A 9872-nucleotide genomic window follows, 5' to 3' on the forward strand; every position below is an offset into this window, starting at 1 on the left:
CCTCTTCTTTTGATGAAAAATGTGTTAATTTAATAATAGATTTGGTGATTTGTTACTGAATTTTTACCCGTATGTCAATAAATTTGATCTGTTTCACTCTTGCATGCTCGAAAACAGCAAATATACAGTCGCGGCTGGTGAATGCCAATCCAAATTTTTCTAGCACTGAAACCATTTTAGTGAGAAAGACCTTCCATCATTGTCGTTCTGATGGGTTAAATTGCCTTTGCTTCATCAACTAATTAATTCTTTGTTTTAGTTTTTTGAATGTTATATTATGTGCGTAACAAATATTTGGAACAGAAAATGTCCACAAACGAAGATATTGCGGCGCGTAAAGCTCAAGAGATTAAGGAACAACGACAAGCTGATAGAAATTTGAGACGCCGCACCAGATATGCACAAATGTCACCTGAGAGAAAACAATCCTTTTTGTTACAATTGTGAGCTAAAAGAGCTGAATTAAAAAAGCAAAGACTTAGTTATCATTCAACTAATACATTATCCTCGACGGAAGTTGCTACTCAAACTCAAAGACAAACCATTGGTCTTATAATTGCTGATTCTCCGTTAACTTCTGAAGAAGGTAAGAAAAGTATACTATGATGCACACATTGATTTATATCATTAAAGTTAATCTTCAATTCCTTTCATTTGTTAGGTAATGCTTCTCGAGCTACAAATGTGCCAAATACTGTCGATAAAGAGAATAATATGATTAGTTGCCTCTCCGTCTTTGAAGTTGGTGAGTCCAAAACTAACACCTCAAGTATTCCACCTATACTATTTACTTTACAGATCAATTACCCTGTCTAACATCAGCTGTTGCAATATTAGGATCAACATCAGGTAGCGGTCCGTCTTGCATTAATGCAACAAATTTACCAACTGCAACAGCTACTGCAAATAGATCAAATACTGTCGATAAAGAGAATAATATGATTAGTTGCGTCTCCGTCTTTGAAGTTGGTGAGTCCAAAACTAACACCTCGAGTATTCCGCCTATATTACTTACTTTACAGATCAATTACCCTGTCTAACACCAGTTGTTGCAATATTAGGATCAACATCAGGTAGCGATCCGTCCAGCATTAATGCAACAAATTTACCAACCCCAACGGCTACTGCAAATAGAGGTATGTATTTATCCAGTAAGAATATAATCTCATTATGTCATACTAATGTTTCTTTCTGTAACCTTATCATAATTTACCAGGTACAGGTAATAAAAAGTTAGCAATTAACTTACAAAATGATGACTTGTTGCTAAAAAATTACATATATCTAAAAGAAGTTCCAGATTGTAAATTTTGTGGAGCAAAAAGGATCCAATATGAATCACCAAGTTTCTGTTGTGATAACGGATCAATTAAATTGATTTCTCATCAAATGCCTATGGAGTTACGAAATTTGTATTTAGGCAACATCGAAGAATCTAAACATTTTTGTACTTACAGTAGAGCCTACAATACTATGTTTGCATTCACCTCTCTTGGTGTAAAATATGATAGACAACTAGCACAAAAAGATCATGGTATATATACATTTAGAGTGCAGGGACAAATGTATCATTTTATTGACGATTTAATTCCTACGAAACAACAAGCAAAAAATTTACAATTGTACTTTTATGATAACGAAAATGAGCTGAGGAATCGAATGGGCTTATCAGATAATTTTAGCGAAATAGTTGTCAAAAAACTAATGAACATACTAAAGGATAATCCATATTGTATCTTTCTGAAATCATTAATAGATGTTCCAAAATTGTCTGACTTCTACATTGCACTTAAGTCAGATTCTGGTTTAGATCAAAGAACATACAACTTGCCGACTGCACCTGAAGTTGGGGCAATATGGATAGAAGACCAAACAACAGACAGAATTTCAACACCACATATTCGAATATACACTCATAGTAACAGAAGTCAATTGGTAAATTATTATTACGGATGTTATGACGCATTACAGTATCCATTGTTATTTCCATACGGTCAAAATGGATGGCACTGCGGTATTAAAAAAATTACGAAAAGCTATAGTAATTCTAAGTATCAAATTTACTGTGAATATGAACAACTACCAAGTATAATAAACATGACTTCAATCGATGGACTACTTGATATGGAATCTGATGTTTTAACAAAAGGAAAAAAGAAAAGAAAAACTGTTTCTTGCCGTGAATATTATTGTTACCCAACGAAACTTGACATTCTGGAAGAGTATTTCAACAATACATAAAAGTAGAGACACAAAGATTAGATTTCTTTTTATTTAATCAAGATTTATTCAGAACTGCAATATTACAAGGGATCATTGATTTGTTAAGACAAGAAGAAAGAGATGCTTCAAATATTGGGAAAACAAGTTTCCTTCCAGGTAGTTTCATAGGCGGCCCAAGAGATATGCGGCGTCGGTACATGGATGCTATTGCATTAGTACAACATTATGGGAAACCCGATATATTTTTGACAATGACGTGCAATCCCTCTTGGCCTGAAATAAAGAAATATTTATTACCAACAGATGAAGCTCAAAATAGACCTCATATAATCAGCCGAGTGTTTAGAGCAAAAGTAGAGGAGCTGAAAGCAGATATATTGAAAAGTAATATTTTTGGAAAGGTTGCGGCTTTTTTGTATACTATAGAATTTCAAAAACGTGAACTACCACATGCTCATTTCCTTATTATACTTACGGATAGAGACAAACTATTAACACCAGAAGCTTATGACAAAATTGTTTGCACTGAATTGCCTGACTGCAATAAAGATCCCTCATTATATTCTCTTGTGACAAAACATATGATTCATGGACCTTGTGGCTCTATAAATCCTTCAAGTTCTTGCATGCAAAAAAAGGGATGTTGCAAGTTTAAGTATCCTAAAGAACTTTCAGAACAAACAACAAAAGGAAAAAATTCATATCCTATTTACAGAAGGCAAGAAATAGAGACACCTCTAGAAATTAAAGGACACAAAATTGACAATTCTTGGGTTGTTCCTTATAATCCCTTTTTGCTCAGTAAGTTTAATTGCCATTTGAACGTTGAAATATGTTCTGACATTAAAGTTGTCAAATATCTATACAAATATATATGTAAGGGTCACGACAAAATTGCATTTTCAGTACATGATACAAATGTTGAAATAGATGAAATAAAAGAATATCAATCTGCTAGATGGGTCTCTTCACCAGAGGCTACATGGCATCTATTTGCTTTTCCTATAAGTGAAATGACTCCAAGTGTATACCAACTTCAGTTACACCTTAAGGGACAACAATTTGTATCCTTTAAAAGTACCCAAAGTGTGCATCAAATTGTAAATAATACAATGATAAAGAAAACAATGTTAACGGAATTTTTTGTAATGAATAGAATTGATGAACATGCTAAACATGTCAATTTATTATATAAAGAGTTCCCAGAGTACTTTGTATGGTCACCAACAGACAAAATATGGTACCGTAGAATACGAGGTACTGTCATTGGAAGGATTGTAACATGTCATCCAACTGAAGGAGAAAGATATTATCTAAGACTACTATTGATGAATGTAAGAGGACCTAAATCATATGAAGATCTTCGTACAGTCAATGGAAAATGTTATGATACATTTAGGGAGGCTGCAGAAAAATGGGCCTGCTACATTGTGATAACAATTTAATTGAGTGTATGTCTGAAGCTGTGAGTTATCAAATGCCTTATAGTTTAAGACGCTTATTTGCCACATTATTGTTTCATTGTAATCCGGCAAATCCAAGAGAATTATGGGAAAAATTTGAAGAATATATGTCTGAAGACTTCAGGAAATTTCGAAATATAGGAACAAAAGATATTCGATATTTAGTTTTGAATCACATCAAAGAAATTTTACACTCAATGGGACATGATATGAACATAAATTTATCTCTGAAAATATTATACCTTCTACTTCAACTAACGACGCAAAAGATGTTCATTTTGAGAGAAATATAATAGTAAGTGAAGAAGATTTACTGTTAGAAAGGAAATTAAACTCAGAACAAAGAAGAGCATATAATATAATTCTTGATGGAGTATATTCTAATAAATCAGGAGCATTTTTCATTGCTGGCCCTGGAGGAACTGGAAAAACATTTCTATATCGAGCTCTATTAGCTAATATAAGATCAAAAGGTTTTGTAGCTTTAGCAACGGCAAGTTCCGGTGTTGCAGCTTCAATTCTACCAGGAGGACAAACTGCTTATTCACGTTTCAAAATTCCTATTGACATTGATGAGGCTTTCACGTGTAATATTAGTAAACAAACATCATTAGCAGCTCTAATTCAAGATTCAAAGTTAATTATCTGGGATGAAGTTTCAATGGCAAAAAAGAAAATGATTGAAGCTCTTGATATTCTTTTAAAAGATCTCATGAATACAAATATACTCTTTGGGGGAAAAGTTTGTAGTTTTTGGAGGAGATTTAGGCAAACGCTTCCTGTTGTTCGTAGTGGAAAAAAAGAAGACTTTATTTGTGAAAGCTTATTATATTCTGATATATGGAATCATCTTGAAAAATTGTGTTTATCAGAAAACATGCGCGCAAAAGAAGACCCTGCTTTTTGTGAATATTTAATGAGAATTGGAAATGGACAGGAAAAAACAAATAACTACAACAAAGTTGAAATTCCACATAATTTTATTATCCCTTTTACAAATGAAACACAATCTTTAAATCTTTTACTCAAGGCTGCTTATCCTGATCTATGTACATTCTTTTCTAATCCATCTTCTATGACATCCCGTGTCATATTAACTACAAAGAATGATTTTGTTAACTAAATGAATGATATGCTTATACATCAACTTCCCAACAATGCCAAAATATATACTGCAATTGATGAAACTACAGAACCAAGCGATCAATGCCAATTTGAAGATTTTTTACACACCTTGAACCCTCCTAATTTGCCACCTTACAAGTTGACTTTGAAACAGAATTGTCCAGTTATATTATTGCGAAATTTAAATCCTCGTGAAGGATTATGTAATGGTACAAGATTAATATGTCATGATTTTAAGACGCATGTAATAAGTGCTACCATTGCCACAGGTGATTTTAAAAATACACATGTATTCATTCCAAAAATACCACTATTAGCATCACAAGATGAAAAGTTACCTGGTGCTTTCAAAAGAACACAATTTCCCCTTCGACTATGTTTTGCTATGACAATTAACAAAGCTCAAGGCCAGACGTTAGATTTTGTTGGAATTTACTTACGTGAACCTGTATTCTCTCATGGTCAACTTTATGTTGCTTTATCTAGAGCAAAAAATTCCAACGGCACGAGATAGAGATGATCATTCTACATATAATATAGTTTACGAGGAGGTCATTCGGAAAGCATTCTGTCAAAATACACTCACCATGTAACTTTCGGCGTAACAAATTCGTCTTCATTGACTCATGCCCACCCGTAGGTACATCCACATAAGCCTGTTGAAGTTGAGAATAATGATAGACGTGGTAATGATGGTGATGGTGATTCTGATGATTTCGTTGTTGTTAGTGAAAAGGATCAGATAACTAGAATTTTTCAAGATTGCACCTTCTTTTTTTTTTTTTTTTTTGTAAATTCGTATATATATAGCCAATTGATGTTGTGTCTGTTTAATTTTGGTTCTTTCTTTTAATGTGGTTCTTCAGAGATTGATTTAAGATGTAATCCAGTTGCTTTAGTCACTGACCTTGTCTTTGTACAAAATAGAAAAAAAAAAAAAAAAAAAAGATGAACTTTGCTGGTTTCATAATAAACTTGCCCAGTTTCTCATTGTTTGACATTCAGAGAACTCATTGGTTATAATAAGTTAGATGGTGACTTGAATACTATTTTGAATACATGATTTAGAACCACTGATGTAAAGACATCTCACTTTCTTAGCTCCTATACGACAATTGAGGATTAAATTCAAGAAAATAGAATTCTGTAATGGAACTTCTTTTTTTAAGCTTGAACACTTTATATCAACCTCAAAATCAATTATTTATTTCTATTGTTCACTTTATATCAACCTCAAGATCAATTATTTATTTCTATTGTACTCCTACTTGAAAGTTAATGAAGACCCAATAGCCTTTTAGGCATTATATGTTGAGCTTCTTAGCCCTTGAAGAATACATTTTTCGTGTTTCAAGCATTGAATCTCCATAGCCTAACCTCTATAAGATTCAGAATTAGGACTTCAGAAAAGTATTTCTAATTTCATATATTTGTTAGCAATATTTATGCTTGTCGAACTCTAAAGATAAAATAAATAAATGGAGATACCAGTAATAGATTATGTTTGCTGCAGTCTACTGAATCTAACCATTGTTCGTTGGCCTCACTTGGTATTGAAGTTTATGACCAGTAGTGGTTGCTTATGTCATTTTTATGCATACAGATCTCCTCTAAGATGCCAAACAACATCCCAGTAACAGCTATTTTCCCCTGAAAGATGTGGAAGACAATCAGTTGGGAATCTTTGACAGACCTCTTCCTTGCTTTGGTTGTCGAATAGGATGGTTTTCGTGAGTCTTGCATTCTTGCTCCTCTTGACATTCTCTTTACTTTGGGAATTACTACCATAAACATCCGAGGGAGCGGGCAGGGCTAGCTGCCAATGCAATAGCTGTGAGTTACCATCCTTAAGTGCAAGTTTCATTGATTCTGATTTCAGCTTGATCGCGTAAAAAGAGCTGGTCACTTTAAATTCGTTAGCTGATTTATATGAACAAGTACCAGAGGCAAGAGCTGGTCACTTTAAATTCATTAGCTGATTCACTCTTTCTGAATATTTTTTAACACGTATGTATTTTCAGATATGAGAAGAGGCATTCAAATATTCCAGCTCCATGTTATTATTGGACAGTGCAGGTTTGGACCATCCTGTTTTGATTTTGCTATTTAATGTTTCATTATTTGCTGTTATAACATTTTTTGCTTTTCAGGCCTTTATCCATTCAAGGTGCTTCCAGCCGGTTCTCCTGCAGGTAGGTCTCTAATAATACTGAAACAGATGTGCCCATCGAAGTTCAAGTTGTCGCCTCATACAATGGTCTTCTCCTCTTGCACTTTTTCGACAACTGTAGAAATTTTTGTGTTTAGAATCCCATTACTGGAATGAGACAATTAATACGATTTCCTAAGACGTGTATTTAGGTTAAGTCATAAATTTTATAATTAATCTCTCTCCAAGATATTTCCAGGATCAGTTTACTCATAACCATCTGTAAAACAAAAAAAGGTAAAAGATTCTGTCTTCAAATGTGCCCTTTTTCTGATTTTTCCAGTTTAGCTAAACTCTTCAAGATATGAATTAGTATGAAAAATCAACAAAATAGTAAAGGAAATGTAAAGTACAAAAGAATACATGTAAAAATTCAGGTACTGAATTTTCCAAGATAGCAACTTTTTTATGAAAGGTTTGACTGTTTGAGGTTTTATTTACTGTTATCTCCAACTAATAGGTTTCCCACTGCTTTAATTCCTTTCACAGTCTGCCATCAGGTAGATGCAGGAAAATTGGACATTGAAATGTCGGCCATGCTAAAGGAACAGTTGATAAGGTCTTCTCTTTGATCAAGGTACATGTAATGCAACCTTCTAACTTATCAATCGGGGAATTCACCTCTTCATTATTTATGTGATCTGATAAAAAATTGATATACCATGCAGTTGAAATGAGAAAGAAAGGTTAGATATATATCATCTCTTTCTTAATCCTTTTGTTCCTTTGTCTGAGTTGCTGCTAACAAGCTCTTCTTTTATTTACTGTTCAAAACAAAAAAATATTGCTGTTACAAAAATCCTTTTTTTCCCCTATATTAATCAGAAGGAAAGCAAAAATTATTCACCTGCTCCTTCACTCATCTTCAGCACTTAGCTGCTGTACTTTTTACTCCTTTTTTTTCTTCCTTATAACTGTATCCTAATTGCGATGAGTTGTCACAATTTAATTTGTCAAATATCCACGACCTTGGTAACGTTGAAACTTCAAAATTTAGTCTTTACAACACTGAAGTTTGTGTAAAGATATACTAGAATAATTTTACATTCCTTTGTTACGCGTAATAATAATTCCATTGAGATGATACTGTTTACAACTTTGTTGTAGATATCTGCTCAATTGGAAATTATTGTCATGATGTTGAAACACACTGAACATTTTTATTTGTCAGGTCAACAAAACATGGCGATATCTACTAGAAATTCAGAGAGTTTTGAAGCATGAACTTGAAAATCTTAATCCCTGCGAACCCACATTTTGTGGCCAACATGTGAATTCTGCCTGAGATTGGCTATGCAAAGCTAAAGATTTCACAGTAGAAGGTTACAACATCATATGATCGAACAAATTTTGAAGCTGCTTATCACTTAGCTCAACTTGCTTATCCCTTATACAGGGCATCTGAAGACTCGATATATGCAGTGGCATATACTGTTTTGATTCTTGCATTTGGTTTTGTGAACTTCTCAACAAATATATGAGAAGAAGACTGTATATATTATAAACAATCTTATCTTAAGAATTGAAGATCCTGAATGATCCTTAGTTCTTTATCTTAAATTTAGAAGTTTAGTAGTTGTGTTTCTATTAAACTTCTCATGAGCCAAATCTCCTTCAATATTTGGTAATTGATTCCGCACTCGGCTGACAAACCAAAATGACCATGTTGAGCCAGTGCATCGCATGGGCTTCCCTTGCTAGTATATGTATAAGTGTCATATGAGGACTAACACAGAATCAAAAAGTTGTACCATAAGCATTACAAATTGTACACTATAACATAGCAATGAATATTTGTACCAAAAGTTATATAAGTTGTACACTTTAATCAATTATTTCTTTATCCCACATAGACATATGTTATAGTATTGAAAATATATTATCTTCTCATGTATACAAAAGTTGTACCATAAGTAGTACAAATTGTACACTTTAACACAAAGAATGAATACTTGTATCAAAAGTTACATAAATTGTACACTTTAATCAATTACTTCTTTGTCCCACGTGGACATATGTCATAGTATTGAATATGTATTCTCTTCTCATGTATATACGTATGCATTTCAATTTTAATTCTCCGACACATTTATTTCCTCTGTGCATTTTTACTTGTTCACTTTTGACTTTTCACGTTCTTGCTGAATATTTATTCTCTTCTCATGTATAGACGTATGTAGTTCAATTTTAATTCTCCTACACAAATTTATTTTCTCCGTACACTTTTACTTGTTCACTTTTGACCTTTTACGTTCTTTTCTATTATATATTAGTGTCTTAAGAGGACTAACACAGCAATAAATACTTGTACCAAAAGTTACATAAATTGTACACTTTAATCAATTACTTCTTTATCCCACATGGACATATATCATAGTGCTGAATATGTATTCTCTTATCATGTATACACGTATGCACTTCAATTTTAATTTTCCGACATATTTATTTCCTCTGTGCACTTTTATTTGTTTACTTTTAACTTTTCACGTTCTTGCTGAATATTTATTCTCTTTTCATGTGTAATTTTAATTCTCCTACACAAATTTATTTCCTCCGTACACTTTTACTTGTTCACTTTCGACTTTTCACGTTCTTTAAGAATTAGTAAATCCCACGTGAATATATGTCATAGTACTGAATATTTATTCTCTTCTCATATATACACGTATGCACTTCAATTTTAATTCTCCGACATATTTATTTCCTCCATGCACTTTTAGTTCACTTTTGACTTTTCACATTCTTTAAGAATTAATAAATCCACATGGATATATGTCATAATACTGAATATTTATTCTTTTCTCATGTATACATGTATACACTTCAATTTTAATTCTCCGACACATTTATTT

Source organism: Lycium ferocissimum, chromosome 4 (genome assembly GCF_029784015.1).
Source record: "Lycium ferocissimum isolate CSIRO_LF1 chromosome 4, AGI_CSIRO_Lferr_CH_V1, whole genome shotgun sequence".
NCBI classification, from domain to species: domain Eukaryota; kingdom Viridiplantae; phylum Streptophyta; class Magnoliopsida; order Solanales; family Solanaceae; genus Lycium; species Lycium ferocissimum.